This window comes from Lycorma delicatula, chromosome 1 (assembly GCF_047948215.1).
Source record: "Lycorma delicatula isolate Av1 chromosome 1, ASM4794821v1, whole genome shotgun sequence".
Lineage (NCBI taxonomy): Eukaryota > Metazoa > Arthropoda > Insecta > Hemiptera > Fulgoridae > Lycorma > Lycorma delicatula.
The window spans coordinates 134,479,541-134,501,424 of NC_134455.1; the positions used below are offsets into that span (position 1 = coordinate 134,479,541).

A 21,884-nucleotide genomic window follows, 5' to 3' on the forward strand; every position below is an offset into this window, starting at 1 on the left:
TTTTATATTTTTTTTTATGAAATCAATTCATTTGTTGCATACTCTTCTCTAAAATGGGTTTTACAAATTGAATTTTTTAAGAATTCATCAAATAAAAAAAAATTGGTTACCACTAATAGTTTTAAGGTAATGAATGTTGAAAAGGCCTTTCAAAACTACCTTTTCTTGAAATTCAGTTTAAAAATTTCCTTTAATATTAACTATATAGATAAAGAATAAAACATACTGATTCTACCATTATCAAAATTTATAAGCTTCATGCTGATGTAAATATGAGAAGAACTTAGACAGAAAGGGAAGTTTCAACTAAATAAACAAATTGCAATAAGTATCAAAGAAAATTGTTACGTTAAATGTATAAATAATTGTACACCAGATTAATTAGCCATATAGGAATTTCAGGCAATGTGTGCACTGATAGCGCGACAAAAGAACCTTGTTTACAGCCTATATTTACCAACTGCATTGTTTCTAACAATCTTGTCTGTTTCCTGAAGAGGGTAGTTCATGATGATTGGCAAACTGAATAGGATGCTATTATGAACAATAAACTTCATCCAATAAAGAACATTATATCACCGTGGAGCTCCTCATCTAGAAATAACCGTCGAGAGGAGGCTATTATCTGCCGTATATGATTAGGGGACACTAGGCTCACTCATGAATATTTGGTGACATTGGTTATGCAAATGGATGCACCCTTTTATGCTTGCTGTGATTGTCAACTAATAGTGCACCATATCCTTGTAAATTGTAACTGTTATGTGGCATTATGTTGCAAGTTTAACCTAGGGATTAACATACAAACAATTTTAGGGGTTAATGAAATGTTATGTTCTATGATTTCTCAGAGCCATCCACTCACATTGAAATATATAAATTACTGTATTTAAGCTAATTATGCGCTATATGCCGGAAAGCAGATGATAATTTTATTACCTTAATTTTTCATTTTAAGATACATTTTAACAGTTCTTAAAGATGTTTTTGTTTTTAATTAATTTTTAACATTTAGTTTTGAAAAACAAATATACCATGTCCAGGTGATGATAACACAAAAGCATTTTTCGCCCCTTCAAAAAATAAATATTTAACATTCTAAACTATAACCAATTCAACAATTTGTTATACTTATGAAACAAGATGTTTTGACAAATGGCAAAAATATAGCGCAACTAGTATAGTATTGCATAGTTTAGATAATGGTACACTAGTAATTTTTAAATTGTTTATCAAATAAAGTTTATGATCTTAAAAGTTTTTTTTTTATTGACATTGTTAAATGAGATACTTTTTTCTTTCTAATAAGTTTATACCCAATTTTTGTTACATAAATTTTGTTTCATGAGAAAAATTGCCATGCAAGAATGAGATTCAAACCCAGAACTTTCCAATGAAAGAAGGGATCTTTTTACTATTTTACCATGCTGAGTTAAAAATAAATATATATCTATCTATATCAGAGACAAAAGTATAAAAACCATTTACCAACAAGAATACAGAATTCGATAGTGCTTCTTAATAAAGGAAAAATCACTAGATCTTTAAAACTGGATTCTCTGAACATTTTAGATATTATAAAAATTCAAAACTAGGTTTCTCTAATGTTTCTAACCATCTTATTAATAATACACAATCAATATCTGGTATTCAAACAAATTTAGTAATACTGAAAATTAAAAAATGTAATATTAATACAAATAAGAGGGATTTAGACTTTTTAGAAAGATTAAAAGATTACATATTTTTAGAAAGATAAAATTACATTTAATTTGATCAACCTTCAAACACAGTAAGAAGATGACATAATTATAAAAGCTTCTGTAGGTAGTAGTACTTCTTCAGAGATTGTCAATACTTGTATATAATTCAATATATTTCAACTCTGTACAGTTAGTTATGTAACATTGGCTAGCTAGACAACACACATTTATTTTATTTAAACTATTTTAATTTTAATTTTATTTTTATTTTTAATTTAATTTAATTAATTGATGTCATATTTCTATTATGTAATTTTCAATTTTAATATTTTAAATATAATGTATAAAAATAATTTTTAATTTTAATATGTAATTTATGTGAATAATTTATAAAAGAAATGTAATGCAATTGATGATGCGAGAAATTTGCAAAAAACACTTTTGCATGTTTAATGGAATAAGGTTAAGTATCATCCTACTTTATTTATTATTCTGTACTTAGGTTGCTCAAATAAATATTTTATATACACACACATGTGCGCGCACAGAAAAGGTAACATTACACGCATAAACAACATTAATTATAATTTGTATTATTATCATGTGCTAGGAATATAAATATAAATCAATTACAAACAGAGAATGATAAAAATAGATTATTTAATCAGATAAAGTAAAAATATGCATATATGTACGATGACATAAAATATAAAATTAGGGGAAAAAATGATTTATCAGAAAAATGAATACTAAAATAATTAGATAAAGTTTGTTCGGTTTTAAGAATAAAAATAAGGTTAAAGATGTGCTAACTTTATTTATCTTTTCTGTTGTAGTATTTGGTTAATTACAGAAAAAGGACATTTTAAGAGAGCACTTTGATGTAATGTTGTTACAATATTACATTAATAATGGTCTTTTATTTATGTTTTATAAATGTTATTAATTAAAACAATTCCGAAACCACAGTCAAAGAACTTCTTATTTATGCAAGGAGATAACGAAAAGTTGAAACAAAAAATTACATTTCATATGAAAAATAGCCACAAAATGAATATAATAAATAATACTGCAGTCAAAACTAAAAGAAATATTTTAATAACACTACCTACCTCCTATTTTTGAATTATACACATACATCCCATTTCTTACATATATAATACAAATTTTTCCACTCTATTAATATCAGAAGAAAACATTAAGAGGTTCATTTCTTGTTAATTCAGACTTCTAAAATAGCTATGACTTTATTCAGAAAAAATCATTCCCAATTTAGCAATTTCAAATGAATAGGTGGAGATATATACACAGACAGTATGTACTATCATGTTTTAGAAGAACAGGAAACACTACTGCACAAGTTACACTAGTCAAGAATATAACTATGATTGTTTTTTAATGCCATCAGTGCATTATCTTACCATTCAAATTTTAGAAAAGAGAAAATACTTAGCAGTATTCAGACCAAAAATAGAGAATACAAATTTTGAATGATTAATCTTATTTAAGGGCTTGAAGAATTCTTAAACCAGGAAACAGAGCACAGGTTAAAAAAATACAAAATAAAGAGAAGCTTTGGATGAGTAGAAATGAGTCGAGTGTAGAGAGGTACAATGAGATTACTCTTGAGAAATGGATGTGGCAGGTGAGGTAGGCCCATTACATATTCATAACTACCATTAAATTACTTAAAACTTAAGAGATGGAAGACTTACCATAAACAGAAGAGGAATGATCAGACGTTTTCATTAAAAAACAAAAAATTAACTGCTATATTAAAATAATTTTTCTAAAGACAGGTATTATGGTTACTGTTTATAAATGTAAAAAAATGTCATCAATAACATTTTAACGTAATGTTTTCAAAGATTCTGAAGCTTCCTTTAAAGATTTATGTTTCACATTTTTTAATTATAAGGTGTATAAATGTTTAGTATCAGATATAAATATTATGCTCAATAACAGAATTACAGCTAACCATAATGACAAACTCTTTTAAGAAAATAACTACATTATAATTTGTATGGTGAAACAAAGATGAAAAAGAAAATCTCTTCAATTACCCTATTGAACACAATTACCTGAAAAATGAGGGTCCAGGGACCACAGCCCCACTAGACACCCACTGTGTTTGTTATCCTCATGATTGTAAGAATAACACTGATAAATAACAATTAAAGCCTGAAAAGCTCTTTTCTCCAATGTTTTCCTCGTTCTTGATATAGTACCTCCTGCTGTAAACAAACATATCCTTTTTGGTTCTCCTTGCCATTACTCTGTAATACTGTATATCTCGGGAAGGGGTCAAGGTAGAGAGCTGAAAATCAGATGTTATAAAATGCATAGTCTATTATTTTTATGTCGAAAAACCAAGTCAAAAATAGTATTAGGGTGTCGTCATCAAAAAGGACAACTTCACACACCTAGGGGGTCTACAGCCTCAATATATGGCTTAAACCTTCTCCGGGATAACACGAATGCATCCTGAAAATTTTGAATCAATCAGCCAGTTGGTTCTCGCATGATGCTGTTGCAAACAGAACCACCAAAAACTTTCACTTTTACGTACTACATAAGTAAATTTAATTTCAAATATAGTAATTTTATATTTCCATTTTTTACTAGTCCTCTTAGATACCTGGGCCTTTGTTATCACTTGTGCCCCAGGCACAATGTAAATTTTTTTTTTTGTTGGGGTGCAAAACCAAGATTCCTTGTTAACAGCTGAAAGCAATGCTTCTAAAATAAAGAAACACGGTCAATGTCACTAATGCTAAGTATAACAGAAATATAAACTAAATAACAGTAATATTGAAAAAAATTAACCATCAAAATTCACAATATCACAAAAAAATATTTAAAAAAAATTGAAACATTATAAAATGCTAAAAAAAATATTACATAATTATTAAACATCCGAGTACAGATGTATGGTCTTAAGAAGACAACAAAATATTCAACATTGTTTTGTTGCCTAAAATACTTCAGATGTTAGCCCCTAATTTAAATTTTCAATGCAATATTGCATGCATACCAAACGCAGCTCAAAAGAAGGTATTGTTAGGTGGCAGTCACACAGAACACATTGGTCTGATTCATAAGGTGTCCATGAGTAAGTTTAGTGTGCCCTATTCACAAATAGCAAACAATAACCGCTTTTCAATGGTTATTCCTGCACTAAGAGCTTCACGGTGTCACAATGCTCTTAACTGTAAAAAGTTTAATAATGTTGATGGTAGCATTCCATTCCCTTTGCCACTCATCACGAACCACACTCTTCAGAAAACAGAAAAAATTGTCCAAAATAATGTGATTTGTGAAAGGAGGCTGCAAATCAGCCTCTTTTACTGCACGACGTGTGTGCTCATTGCCTGAAATTCCAACATGACTGGGGACCCAGAAAAAGCTCACACTTTTGTTATGCTGAATCATTTCAGAAAAAAAAGACTATATCTCATAGAACGTAGGGAGAATGTATCTGGAGTAAACCGGATTTGTGTATGTTTTACGATACTGACAAAGACTAAAGCAATAATTTATGAGAGAAGAGCATCAAGGGGAGGTTATTGTACATATAGAGATAAGAAAAGGTGATGAACTCTGGTTGTTAGCAGGGCAGAAGATCTTGGCCATTTCTGATATCAATTAAGATGTTGGTTGGGAACACCATGTCGGATGATTTGGTTGGGCATTAATGGTAGGTACACAGGAGCACATTTGATTTTGTCTATACCAAAAAGATGGCTCAACACTGTCCACTAGTAAACTTAAACAAAATGCACCTGTAGAAAGACGGATAAATGAATAATTATCTATATTGAGCACCCTAAGAGCGGTGGCTGTGTAGAAGAGTAAGCCATGCAGCCATATTCCAATCAGGAATGAACCAGAGCTCTGTACAAGTACAATATGCATAGTCGATCAGTTCCCCAACTAGTATTACTTAGAACTATCAGAATGTCTAACATTTTACCTTCAATTCCTTTAAATGTATTACCCACATTAGTTATTGGTCAAACCACGATCTTAAAAATCTAAAGCATGTGCATGGTTCAATTGGTACACCATGTAAAAACCAATGAGGATCATGTTCTCTCAAGCAAGAAAAGCAAATGAATTTTTTTTTCTGGGGAAATCATGTAGTTTTACAACACTATTCCAGGTAATGGGTTATTGTGTATTGGAGCAGCCTATTGGCAGTAACTGAAGTTCTACATACAATGTGAATTGAAAAATCATCTACGAATAACGAACACATAACAGGTTTCTGCTCGCAGTTTGTTATATTTATTGCTACAGCAAACAATGTAACACTTCCCTATGTTATTCTGTTTTCTAGTGTAGAATTTGTGGATACCATCGTTCCAACTTGAACTCAAAACAACCAACTACTTAGGAAACCCCTGATAAATGCCATCAAGTATGTTAGTCAGTTTTGCTCCTGCCATGATGGAAAGGAGTTTACAGTTGCACCCCAGTTGTCATTTAAGAAGACACAAGAGTACAATCCCAGCTATCATGTAAGGAGTTTCATCAAGTCTGACCACAGCTTGGCAATAACAAGTCCTGTTGGCTCTTTGTTCTGATTCTGAGAACTGGCTGATCTCTTGTCTGATCCACAAATTTACAATAATGGGATAAATAATTTTTTACAAGTATGAAAGTATAAGATCTGAGAATAAAATAAGTTTATTTAATCTTATTAAATTTTTTATTACTCAAATCTAAATTTGTTGAAAATGTTACTTTTTATTAAGTGAATAATTTTTTTAAAGCATGATTGTTAAGCAACAGAATTTATTATTTTTTTTAATCATCTTAAATATAATGATGCATATTAAAATATTTTCTTATGTTATACCTAATCTTTTCACAGTGTCTGGAATCTCAGTGGACAAATCCCAGGTACTTCAAAATTAATATAATATTTTTTTTATTTATTATTAAAACAAAGGGGAAGTTCCAATGTTTATTGACACAAAATAACTATATTTATTAAAAACAGTACACATAATCCAGCAAAAGAAAATTAAAAAAATTCCAAACACTGTTCATTCACAAGTAAACTAATGAAGTTCAAAAATTTACCGATAGATAATTGCAGTTGTTTCTGTATAAATTACTTAGCTTTAACGCATAAAATAATTTTATAAACTAAATTAATACTGTAGTTCAGAAATATTAAGCAATATAAACTATAATATAACTATCTCTCATTATTTTTAATTTTGTTTACAATTTATAAAATGTTTATAAGAATGAAATAAAAAAGTCAAAAAGTAAATGTGTTTTTCTGATACAAGCAGATCTGCTTTTGCATGAATTCATGATATACACAGGATTTTCAACAGAGCAAGTCAAACAACAAACTGACTTTGTTTTAAATAGCTATTTTCATTTTAAAAAAAAATCATTTCCAGCACAACTTAAAAGTAGTATATTAAATAGTGACAATAAATTATGAAAAGCTCTTTAAATCGATCATTAATTTTAAGTAGGGCTTTAGTTACATAATAACTAAAACAGAAATCTTACCAATTCTTCAAGTTGTACATCAAACTTTTCTAATTTAACTGAAGGAATTTCCAAATTGGCAGAAGACAATGAAATATCACTGCTTTCTGTATGAAGTGAATCCTCCATTTTTGGCAAGTAAGTGTGTGATTCATCAACATCCTTCAACATAAATAAAAGCATTTCATTAAGTTATACAAATGTGTTTCAATTTATTAGTTTGTCAGGAATTATATTTTACAACCAACCATGGCTGAAACCACCTTTTAATGTACAAAAATAGATAAAAATAAATTAATGTTAAAATATGTGTAAAATATATTGCATACTAAACTTACAATTTTTTGTAATTCCTTACAAGATTTTATACTCAATTTTTACACTTGATTTATTCATTTAATTATAATTCTAATTACTGTTATAATTTATTTAATTTCTCACAAAATGTTTAATTTAATAAAAACTACGAAAAAAATAATTTCCCAAATAATAACTACCATATTATTAAAAATAATAATAATATGTAAAACATATAACCTGAAAAATACCTAAGAAAACTGCTTACCTTATTTTCTGTCAGTGTCCGACAAACACTGGATTCCCTCCATTATATCCAAAATTCATTACTCCCAGAAGTTGGCGTTGACAACAAATCATCCCTGACATTAATTATTAGTTCATCAATCAGAACATCGAGAAAATTATCTAAGTCTCACATTTTCTTTTCTTCTTCTGTAAAATGCTTCATGCACAGTTTCCACTTATCAGTTGATACCTCATTCACCCCTTTTTCAAGCAGGATTTTAACATCTTTCATTTTATATTTATTATTATTTCGGGCAACATAGCCTTTAACTTGGCTCCACACTAACTCAATTGGATTAAGGTTACAGTGATAAGGGGGAAGCCTTAACACCGTATGACCTTTCATTTCAACCAAACCATCGATTAAAAATTTATTAAATTTATTGCAATTGTGTTTTACTACATGTTCAAGGAGTTCTGCTTTTAAAATGTTTTCTCCAAAGTAGATATTTCTTAATTGCAGCCATAAAGCAATTTCTTGTATCTCCAAGAACTGTTTCCTGTTTTAACTATGGCACGGAGCATTGTCCATTACAACAATACTATTTTCAGGTAGTAACGACAATACTTTTTCAAACCACTTCCTAAAAATATCTCTGTTTATGTCATCGTCGTAGTCTCCAGAATTTTTGGATGAGTAAAACCAAAAATGAGTAATCCCCCCCCTAAAAATCCATTTTCATTGCCAATATGTACCACAATTAATCGCTTTCCTTTATTTTTTGGAAGTCCCTGCTTAATCCTGACAGATATGCTGTTTTTACCAATGTTATTGTCGTATCACACCAAATTCTTGAAGTGGCGTGGCCTTCATTTACCCACATCTCATCCAAATAAAATATACTTCTACGAGTTTTTCTATAATTTGCTATTTTTTTTTAAATAATTACGCCGCCAAATTATGATCTCTTCTCGATCAACAATTACACTTTTTTTATTTCTTTTAATAAATTTAAAATCCAACAACTAGAGCATCCAATCTTTAGTAAACTCTTGTCACGGTTTATCACAGCCAGCAATTTTTTTTAAGGTTGTTATTTCATTTTGAAAAAAGAAATTATGTACAGTCAATCTTATTACATTTTTGTCAAATTCATCCCATTTTCTTAGTACAGGTTTTCCATGTTTTCTATTTTTAACAGGAGTTTCTACCTTTCCTTTCCTATTTATTTCAGTCCGTAATCTATAATACTACTAACTACACCAGTTAATTCAGAAGTAAGCTTCACTACTTCCTTTTTAACCAACATAGGATTTTTCTTCAGCAGTTGATTGAATACGTTTAAAACTATTTTTTTTTCACCACTTTTCAAATGTTTTCCTTTTCTGTGCATATTTAAAGATGTTCCTGAATTATCAGCCATATTGATAAACTATTAGAATACAAACACATACAGGCTAATCATACTATCAAATCCCACAATAATCAGTAATAATCTCAGTAAATAAATCTCACAATAATCACACAATAACCGAATATACACACACAGCAGATGTACCACAAAAAGCATTGAAACAAAGAATTACAATTAAAAAAATTAAAAATATCCAGTATGGAATAAGAGAATTTATACTGTTATTTTGAAGTCAGTGATAAACAATGATGTTTTGTTTATGAACATCTGGTAGTTACTGTTGTAACTCAGTGTAGCTCAATTACTGTTGTAGCTCAGTGTGTACAACAGTGTGCTGTATATACATGTACTACCACACTCGCAGTTTGTTTACTTCATATCTCCTTCTAAGAATGAACAGATTATAGCTCTCACCTATTTAAGAGATATTTTACATGAATGGAGTCAAATGTCTGAGTAGAAAAGAGGAAGTTCAGACCTGCTGGTAACTTTGAAGCAGGGTAAAAGACGTCTTAAAGCAATTAGCAATTTTAACTCTAAAATTTCATGTGATTTTGATTATATTTCTTGTTTAATCTGAAGCAGTTTCCAATAAGTAAACTGGCTACTGATAGGCTTCCAAAAAAAAATTATAAATGTTAAAACTTTATTAAAAAATGCCAACATGTGGAACAAAAATTTACAACCTGTATATTGTCAATAGTGAATTTTTTTTCAGTCACTTATACAAATACATGTTATCAGTTAAAATAATAATACTCACTGAATAGATACTTGTACAGGCTGCAATAAGGCCTTTGATAACTTAATCACGTATTACTGTTCAAAATCTGTATTATTATGCACTGCTGAGAGTTTTTATGGTGGTACAAAAGACATGCCACAGAAAAAATTTAAATATTATGATTAAAAAAAATTATTAAAACTAAAAATTAATTGTTTTCAAAAAATGAAAAGTCAATTTATAATTTAAAATTACTTTTTCAATTAAAAAATCAGGTGCGAACTGCAAGTGAAACACAACTGATAGGCTTCCAAAGAAAAATTGTAAATATTACTCCTTTATAAAAAATAGAGATATGTAGAGCATAATTGATAAGATTCAATTTAATGAAGATATGAGAATTATTTAATTGTGTTTGTTTAAAAAATTTTAAAATAATTCAAATGAATGATAAAAAAAGATACAACATTACAACAGATTGTTACCAAAAACTTACTTGCTCAGATGTCAAACCAGCTTCTGCCTTACCTAACGATACAAACAAAAATTCATTCTCTTCCATTTCACTCTTAACTTCTACTTTAATATCAGAGCACAATGGTTCTCCATCCACAAATGAATCATTAATTGTTGTATCCATTTTCTGTAAAAAGAAATAAATATAACTTACACTTGAAACACAATCAAAATAATGTTACTTTCAGAATAAACATAAATATAAAAACAATTAGTACAATTAAAAATTACAATCTTTAAGAGCAAAATTAAATAGACAATAATCATCACTTTATTAGCTTATATAGCACGCTTACCTACTACATAAAAAGATAAAAAATATTTCATGCTGAAGAAAACATTTAAAACAGGGTTTTAAATTTTAATTCAACTGCACTGTACTGCAAGCTGATCATTTTTATATTATTATTTATTAATAATAATTTTTATTACATTTAGTGTAAGAAATAAAAAACAGGCAAAATATTATCAGCTAGCATTATCGTGCGCAAATGTACTGTTGGGTTAATTGTCAGCAATAATTAAACTGTTTGTCACTAGATTTTTACAAATGAGGTGTCATTTTGTTCAAAATAAAATGCTTAATAAATTTTGTAATAAGTAAATATTTGATCAAACAAATAATTACAAAGATACTGAAGATTAAAAAATTAAGATGGCCACAATTATGAAAATTTTGAAGGTGACGTTTTCAAAATTTTTATTTTGTAGAATAAGGCACTAGTCTTAGATCTGCCAAATTTAATTACAGTAGGTACATTCATTCCTGAGAAATATTCTTTTTTTGTTGAGAATCACAAAATGCCGCCCAGAAGGAAAAGAAAGCAAAATAGGACCTATGTCAATACAAACTTTTTTGCTCATTTTAGTGTCCTGAATCTGAAGTTCAGGGCAGATGTCCTGGAACACTCCTTATAAAGCAAAAACTGAATGTCACACATATCCTTTTTCAGCCAAGATAATACTAATTTCATAAGCTCAATTATTATGCAAATGATAAATACTTGCTTAAAAGGTATTTAAATACACTATAATATTTTTAAATAATTATTATATAAATTTATTCATACCTTAGTACATATATATCACTATTATTTCATGTAATTATTACTTTTATGAATTGATAAAATGAATATCGACTTTCGTTTTTATGCTTTAACTTTGTAATGAATGGTTTTGTTACTCACAGAGTTTTCCTTATATTTTAGTCAAATAAAACAAGTATTCTTTTGATTACCAATGTTAAGAGTACACTAAAAAATTATTCATGCCTCTATTAAGCACAAAATTATGTAACCATCTCATACAAATTAAATTATTTATTAAAAAATGGGATAAATATAAAATAAAATAAAACAGAAGATTAATTACAGGGACAGTATAAGATGTTTGTGTCTAACAGTTACTCAATAGACCAACAGTACAATCATCTTTCATAACATGAATTCTATGTGAAGAGGCTTACGATTAGATCAGTCTGATAATACATTGCTACCTGTGTTGACATTCACAAAGATTTCTAATTTCTGTAACCAATCTTATTAAATTAGTACAATAATAATTAACAAGGGCAGTGTCATTTGATTATCTATATAAAATTTTAATTGATTCAAAATTGTAAATCTCCAAAAGTTCTTCACCAATTGCTTTGAAATTTTGATACAAAGTTGTATTCGAATACACGCATGTTTTTATATACCTACTATTTACGTACCCAAGATGTAACACCTGACAGGTAAAAACATGCTTCTTTTATAAAAAACATAAAAGCAACACACGCTATACTAAATATATTACAATTCCATTTCAATTTTTACAATATGTGTGTCCGCTATAGACTAAAAAACTACTGGACCAATTTACACATGGGGAAAAAAGGAGTAAGGGAAAATCGGAATGGGGAAAAATTGAAAAAAAGGGAAGAAGGGGAAAATGGAAAAAGGGGAGAAAAGAGAAAAAAGAATAAGGCAAAGGGGGAAAGAGAAGGGGAAAGGGAAATAAGGTAAAGAGAGATGGGGGAAGAAGAGTGAAAAGAGGAAGAAAGGTAGAAGGGAAGGGGAAATTGGGAAAAAGGGAAATGTTATATTTTTTGAAGTTCCATAATGTTCATTTTGTCAATGTTTTATCAAACTTTCAATTACATTCATTTATATATATATATACTCAAATCTAGCAATAGCAAAGCACTACAGGATTTGCTAGTTATAAATAAATTTGTCTTAGAAAAAATGCCTGTTCTTATGCTACAATCCAAATTCTCGAAAGTAAGGTTATGTTACTGTTATTACAAATGGTATGTACGGCAATGATTATGAAAAACAATTTTAACAGCTGAAAAATTAAAATACAGAAATTATTTACTTTCAGCATAAAACATGGAATTCGAGCATCTAATTATTGAAAAATATTATTTAAAAAAAAAATCATTATTATAGATTAATGGAAAACATATAACACTATTATGAAATTAAACATTGAGTAGACATGTAATAAATAACGGTAACAGAAATACTTACAATAATCAATCAAATTAATAATCTATGGCACAAACTACAAACAAAACTTAACAATGACATCGTATCAGCAAATAGGTTAACACCTACTACAGGCTACTGAAATACTCTAACACAATCATTTCAACTTAAAGAATTTAGTTTATTACCTAAGAAAAGAAATATTTCTTGTTACTATTAAATGCTCTTCATTCTTACAAGTCTTTTAAAATAAGATTTACAAACTATGGATTTGTCAGACTATTTGCAAAATACCACACAGGTAAATTTGACTTGCTGAAAGTGATCAAGTTAATGAAAACCAATTGACTTTTTGGGAGCAAGTAAAAACACTGTTACAAAGACTTAACTCTTATAATTTCTTTTACACACAGTGAACAGGTAAGAAAAGTGTTTATGAATAGGTCCTAACAAAATCACAAAAACATGTGGGTTACATAATTGTAAAGTTCCTTAGCATGCTGCTATTGCATGTCCAGCTAAAATCATTGGATACGAAGTCACAAATATGAGAAAAGGCTGCTTAATGAATTGGGAGAATCTATTAAAAGAGAGTTCGTTGAACGAGATAAATCCCCTAAATTACTTTCTTGAGACATTGGCTATTCACAATTCCTCTGGTATGTTCAGAAGGAATGGAATCACTCGGCTTCTAATCAATAATTCTGCAACTGCTAATTAAATTGTTCTGTAACAAGTTGCTTTCTTATCAGTGAACAGGCCCAACTTCTTTAAGAAAACCCTCATCCATCAACAAAAGTGTGGTTAGTGGTCCACCAACCAAACATCATTAAGTCACATCCTGGTAAATGTCAACCAACAATTAAGGAAAGTAGGGTCAAAAACAGTTATTCTTCATTTTTAGAAGCAAAATATTAAAGTAAATTTGAAGTTCTTTTTACAGTAAAATCAAGTTGGATCAAAACAATCAATAAAGACTGGCTGGTCTTATGTCTAAGAGTAGATTTTTAACGATACAACTTTTCTCCATTGTAGTTTTTTTACAATCAAAAATTTCCTACTATTCAAAATTGATCATTCAAAAAGCAGCAGTATTCATTTTCACTTGTTTCATAGTTTTACTACTTTTAATGTTAAACACATTCTTAACTAAATGATTAAATTCATGAAAATTAATGTACATTAAAACAATTTTTACAGATATCTGTTCTGTGGAGAAAGGTTAGAGTTAATATTAGATTTAAGGCTAGACTTTTCTGAAGAAAGTTAGGATAAATTACCAAGATATGACAATACTTAATACCAACTTATAGCACACTTGGTCGAATTTATGTCTAAACGGAAATGAAATCGCTATAGAGAAAGACTAAACCATATGTTCTATGTTATTTGTCAAGTGTATAATATATAATCTCTTTACAAAGACCGCAGTTATGATTTTCAAGGGCTGATTCTGCTGACTATTAATCCTCTCTCCACAAAACTATAACAATAACCTTAATCCTACCCTCTCTCCGCAGAACAGATTAGCAACTGAACAAGTTGCCATAACTCATGATTACTAAATGTACTGAAAAATGGAGCAGATTTTGACCTTGCACAGGTCACCCACTGTTCAAACCTTCTTTCCAACATTTAGATATTGCATTTTCCTAATCCTAAACATATTTAAAATGGTAATCAAAAATATTTGATTTGATCAATTCCCCATAATTAATTACCAAAAGAATTATTTCCAGTTTGTGAATTCGCATTTCTAAAACTTTTATTCGTGAAGAGAGGTAGAATAAAGAGTGTTTAGAGCAATTACACTAAAACTACAGAATCTTTGTGAAAAGAAAGGAGGTGATAAAAATTTACAAAAATAATAAGTGAGCTGTCTTTAAAGAATATTTTCTCTCTAAACAAATGGATTAATTTCATTAATGTAGTGGAAGAACAATTAGAAAATATCTTTCTAGCAAATTAAATAAAAAAATGTATACTGTGTTTCATAATGTAAGCCCAGAAAGACGCATATAAAGTTTGGTGTTCCATTTGGTTTTTAATTAAAATTTCAATCTAGGATTCAAAACTCTACTCATATACACATACTCAAAATGTTTGCAAATTAGTGGACACTTGAAAGGACCAAATATAAAGAATAAAAATTCAATGATAAAAAAGGATACAAATTTTAAAATTCAAAACTTTTTATGGATTTGTTAAGAAAATAAAACTGATCTAAGCACCTTTAATTTTGATTTCCAAAAAAAATTTTCCACTTCCTCAGGTCATGTATGATTATTACAGTAGATAATCTACTAGTCTGATACTTTACATGATCAACAATAATTAATTGTTAAAAGCTCATTGTAAATCCCTACTAACTTCAGAAAATGTACTCGCACACCATTGGATGGAAGACAGATTCCTAAAAAAATCTAATGCGATTGGCTCTGCTATATTCTATCAGGTGTCACACATGAACCTGGATAATATATTAAAACAATAAGGCTGATTGCCAGTGGTTGCAGAAGCCAGAATAAGAATACTCCTCTTACTGAAATGTGTTGTCATTGATTAATCCAAGCATTCCTGTAGTTTACCATTTGCTTCTACCACTGAATAGATCATTTGGAGTAACAGTAAAAAAAAAATAAAGGACCGTTTACCGATTTAATTTCTAAATATTTATACAGAATCTTCAATTGTTTACAAAGTAGGAAATGGGTGTAAAGTGTCCAATTGGAGAATGGAAGTGCAAAATATTTAAAAAGCGTATGACAAGTGGTATTTTAAATTCTCATTAGCAAAAATGTTTCATAAAATGATCTGTAACTAATTTTAATATTTTCAATAAAAGGCATACATAACAAATAGATGGTTTTACTAGTTTCAGAAGCAGAGAAGCACTGCTAAGTGCAAAAAAAAAAAAATTAATATGATAAATTCAGATGAAATAGTCTTGATACAAAGTTCTGGTAGAACTGCAAGATGTGTGAAACCAAAGGAAGTCAACATTTTATTATTAAAGCACTATAATGACAGATGGAGGGATCTTCAGCAGTTACAATATTATAAACACATAATACCTGCTGACTTATTTAAAAAAAAAAACGAAGTCAACAGTGGTAGAATATTGCCAACCTATTGATAAAAGTTAGGTACTCGGTAGAATTTCTACAGTGCCGCCTGAAGAATGATAGTTTCCGGGAAAAGTCCTCTGAGAGAGGCAGAAGAACACAGCCAGAGGATCAAGGGGTAAACAACTCCCTGCTGAGCTGTTCACTGGTCCGTATTTGTGTGGATCGGCAGCGATAATGATGCATGGGGACTCTGAATCCCCCAAGTCTGAGGGCTCCTGCCGGGGCCATGGTAATGCTTCAATGTCTGAATCTGGATGGAGGAAGCTTAAAAAAAAATAAAAAATTGGTTCATATGTAAATTCCTTTTTTTATTCGTGTAATCATTCTACTTCAATGAGGAAATTTAAGTATTTACTAATATGACTTTAGTTTTTTATGCAAGTAAAAACTCAAAATAAAGCTGCAATAGCTACTATTATAATTCATTATTATTTGAATTAGATTTTAAATCTGATTATTTTAAACATTTGGCCTAATGACCGACTGCCCTCAATACAATCAGTTTAGTTTGACTATAGATTTGTGATAATTAAAGAAGTAAAAATTGATGGTTTTTTTTTTTAACAGTTTGTTTTATTAATAAAGTAGTTATTATAAATTATCATATGACTAAATGAAAAAAATTTTTTCATGTCATATTTTGTACATTAAAACATACTTCACACAAACTGCAAATAAAAATTCTTGTTGCAATAATTTTACATTGTGTTATTGTTTATAAGTTAAAAAAGGTATAATCAAAGCAATATAACTTTCAACAACTGAAAAACAAAGACAACATCTGAAAATGACAATCTGAATAACCAAAGTCCAATTTAAAACTTTAGTTAACTGACAAATATAACTGGTAACAATTTTCCACATATAGCAAAAATACAATGGTTATTTCAAGCCCTTTTAACCTGTTCACATTTTCTTTTAAACTTTGTGAAAATGGAACTGAATGGAAGCCAGCTGTTTTGACCATTTAAAAGATTAAGCAACTCAATGCATAACAAACATCGCTTAATGACACGAGTGTATTTTTTTGTATTCGTAGCATAAAAATTATTTTGTTGTGGTACTGAAGAAGTACTAACCAGTAAAACAAGAAAACTACCTAAGGAGAGAAAAAAGTTTGTTATACACATCCGATTTTACTTTAGATGTGGATATCAATTACAGTGTTTCCTTGCATTTCAATTATAAATGATGTATTAATATTTTTTGTGAGTCATCTTACTGCTGTTAGTACTAATGCAAACAGTTGATTAGTGTCACATTGTTTTCCCTCCTGTTCTTTTGCTTCATTTTTCATTACAAAATACATAACCAACTATAATATGCTATTTTTTAAGTTAACTTTTTAAAATTTGTTGATTACCATTGACATTCTTTAACACAAGTACTAGTTTAACACTAAATATTAGGATTGGTAGAGTATATAATTCTTTGCTGATTCCGAGGTTCGTGGAATGTGTGTATCAAAAGATAATGTTACTGTTCTTAAGCTAAAATTTAAAACCAATAATAAAACTACAGAAGTTTTAGAAAACTTTATTGAAAGGCTTCCAAAACTATCATCCTGTTATTATCTGAAGTGGACAGGGAAAGTATTTACCATGAACCAGCACAAAGTAGTAACATTTCAGACAAGGGCATATCCAACTCAAAATGGAAGGGAGTGGAGCTTTCTAAATTTAACTTCTTTATAGGGGAAACGACAGTCCATCAAGAGGGGGTGCTATGTAATAATACATAACAAAAGGAAGAATACAATATTCATTTTAAAAAAACTTTTTTTTTATTGTGTATTAATAGTTTGCAAGGATGTAGACTGTCTAATTACAACTAATTGCTTCTTGTTAGCAGTAACCTATTACTGGTGAATGCTTAACACAGCTAACCTATTTAACCTGTTTTCACCAATGGTGCTTCTTACTCATGTTTTAATTTGACGAAAGGAGAGCTAAATGAACGTTTGATAGTACTTGTTATGCACAGCTATGAAAGCAATATCAGTAGAGCTTATAGTCAAGAAAAATGATCCGCACTTTTTTAAAATCTCAATTATGTCGGGCGCTTTCTGTATCTCATTCCACACTTTGAAGCACAATTCTCTTTCTCTTTCAATGCCTTCTAAATTGTAGAAAATTGCACAAGATCGTACTTTCACTCCACTTTTCCAATGAAACACCTCTCACTTTGGCTGCCAAAAAAGACTAGTCTCATAGCAATGTGTCGTGTTAAACTCAAAAAAGAGAACACAAAACAATCACCAGTATCTTACAATTTAAAAATAAACATTTTTATTGACAGTTAAACATTAATTTTTAATGTTTAAATAAAAAGATAATAAAACACTTATTTCCTGTTTATGATAGCAACCTGGATCTTCTCTGGGAAATAATTATGAAATAAATAGTTAAAACACCGATACTCAAAGCCTGACAAAAACATTAAATTTCTCTGAAAAGTTTTCACAACTTTGAATAATAAGCTTTATTCGATTTAAGCACACATTCTGTGTGCTACTTTAAATATACAATATAAAACTGAGTTGGGTAAAGTTAACAAAAATAAAAAGAACACACAGCTCGTATTTGCCAAAAGAAATTGGACTTTAATTAGAAAGAACACAAATGAACTTATGTTAAAATCATAACCTCAAAAAATTAAAAGAAATTATGAAATTAACAAAACTTAATGATACTTAATAAAATATCAGCTGAATCAACATATGAACAATGATATTAAATGAGAAAATACATGAATAAACATTTTTCAAATACACATTTTGAAATCTACAATTAACAAAGCCTGAAAACAAGAAAACATAAAACATGTTATTTACAATTATATACTTAGAAAAACAAAACATCAATAAACATAGTATGACTGGAAAACTATTGCATTACTGACATATGCTGTAATATTGAAAAATTAGCAATGAACAAATGTCCTTAACTTAGAAAAATAAATTACAGTAAATCTTATTATTGGCACTGGCTTTTCCTGATTTATGAACAACAAACTCATCATTAAATAATTAAAACATGTAATTCTAGTTTAGTATAGAAAAAAGGCCACAATAATATTCTAGTACAAAAAGAGTTAATTATAATAATAAAACTGAAATAAATAAATATATAAATAGAGTTCCTTTACTAGTAAGCTTTCTTGAAAATATAAAATTACAAAGAAGTCCTAAAACATAACTGCACATCAGGAGTAATCTGCTTTAGCTTAATTTAAGAGAAGTATCATGAATACAGTTCATGAGTAGAAAAGAATTAATCTCAGCGATTAACAAGTTACAAGATTAAATGATAGAGTTAATTACAATAACAACAAATTGTAATAATTAAGCACGTAAAATAGGTTGCAGCCGAACAATGACATTACCTTATATAAGCCACCTTTCGTGACTGCACTTAAGTGAATAAATGGTTTTTTAAACTAAACTTGAAATTGAAATGCATAAGATGAACTGAATGTTCCACAAATTTTAATGATAAAATAACTGTTTAACGTAATAAATAATGAAAACTGAACTTGTCTGTAGCACACAAATATTAGCAAGAGATGAACTCGTGAATGAAGGTAAATGAATACATACAGTAATCCTGGGCGTAGTCTGCAGTGGTGTATCAGGAATTCAGAGGTGAGACGTGGTTTAGAGGTTGAGCAGGACATGGCATCTCAAAAATGTAGCAACGAGTTTGGAGAGATTCTGCATCGATGAAAATGTAATCAGCACCTCGAGAAGATTCGGCGTCGATAGAATTGGCAGTATGTAGTGATTGAAACACTTTCCACAGACGTAATATAGTGAATTTGAAGAATAACTTAACAAAGAAACAAGGTAAAACAAAACATAGAGATTGGTGAAATCACGAAACACTGGCGAGTAGAACTGGAGAAACTTTCGACAGAGAAATACCGCAACGTTGTCCTCCAAGGCGGGAGAACCAGGATCTGCACAACGTGAAAGTCAGGACTAGAATGACCAAAGCTGGCGTGGTGAGAGGTAGGGGAAGCGAACAAAGCAATGGACAGAAGAGTGTGTGTGAGTGTTGACAACAAGAGTAATGTCCTAGTGTTAGTATGAGAACGATTAGAGAAAACGTGTGGAATTCGGGAACGAAGACATAACAAAAATAATTTACAAGCAAGCAGACCACTAAAGAATTACGCAAGACTGATAAAATAAGTTCTGAATACGCAAGTTGAAGAAATGACATCAGGGCAGACAAAGAGAAATAGACTTCTAGGAACTATGACAATATTGAAATTGGTGAGAATAAAAAACACTTAAGACTAATATATACATTAAGACTAAACAGAAATAAATAATGCGAGATATGAAATACGTTGACACCAATATGATGATGCAACATTCATCAATATGATGATGAAGTCAAACTGGAGCCTGAAAGAAATTGATATCGAAAACAAACCCAAACAACCTATTTAAAAATACACGTAGATAAGCCTTACAAAAATGCAAAATAAATTTACTAAGCCTGTAAACTACAAGACTCGACCATAACCTTGAATTCATTGGAATAAAACAACTTTATGTGTTGGCGTAAACAAACATAATATACAGTCAATGAGAACGTAATGAAGGCATTATAAAGGAGTTGACATTATAAAGGAGTAGGAGCATTATCAAATGACATGAGGAATCTTGGATTAACCTGGTGTATCCCAAACATAGATGATAAAGGAAAACTCTTCTACACAAACTTTCTTGCACTTTTACACTGAATTTACTCAGCAAATATTATTGTTTCCAGGGACGGTGACAAATAAGTTCTTCATAGTGTATATAATTCTTGTAACGTCTTACTTAATGATTCTCTAACTACAAAGTTACCTACTATTTGAATAAATATGAAGTGTGTTAAGTTTGAAGATCAATAACACAATTTTTTTCTTTCCATAAATGAAATGTTTTAGATACATGATTTAGATAGAAAATAAAAAAAAATAAAAATTTAGTTGTAATCATTTCACTGTACCAAGAATCTCAGAAGACAAACCTGATTGCTTGAAAATTAATGTAATTCTTTTTTAATTTTTTTTATTATTACAACAAAGAGGGTGTTCTAATGTATGTTTTTACAAAATAATTATATTTATTAAAAATAATATAAACAACCCAGCATAAAAATTAAAAAAATTCACAATTAAGTATATTCACAAATACAAACAAATCTAGTCTGATATCACTATTATCAGAATCCAAACCTCAATAATTTGAAATTTATTATTATAATTTTTTTTTATAAATCCCTTCTTGTAATAAATTAAGTAATGCTAAAAACTAAATTATACTGTATGTAGTGCAGAAAAGTTTAAATTTTACACAATTAGCTTCCCTAATCATTTTTCATTTCATTGACAATTTAAAAAATACTACTCAATATGAAATCAAAAAAAAAAGTCAAAACGTACAATGTATTTCTGATCCAAGTAGATATACTTTTGTATGAATTCAAATCAAATATAGAATTTTCAACAGATATCAAACAAGTTGGGTCGGGTCTCTGTCTGTGATAATTATTTTTATAAAAAAAAAAAAAAAATGGAATTTCAAACACTGGCAATAAAATATTTAAAGCTCTTGGAAGTGATGCATTAAATTTAAGTAGGAGTTTACCTATATAATATTAAAAACAGATATCTTACCATTTCTTCAAGTTTTACACAAATTAGTTCTAATTTAACTGAAGGAATTTCCAAACTGCCACAAGACAATGAAATATTACTGCTCTCTCTATATGAGGTGGATCTTCTTTTTCTTTTGGGGAAGAGTGTCATTCATCAATATCCTTCAACATAGAATAATATCATACCATGAAGTTATATAGGAATAATCTATTAGTTTATCATACATT

The 21,884-nt window shown here is 29.2% G+C and overlaps 1 pseudogene; it reads right to left on the reverse strand.

The window, feature by feature from the left end:
• LOC142317646 (uncharacterized) overlaps nucleotides 1–21,884 on the reverse strand; it is an 85,414-nt pseudogene that overhangs the window by 53,958 nt on the left and 9,572 nt on the right.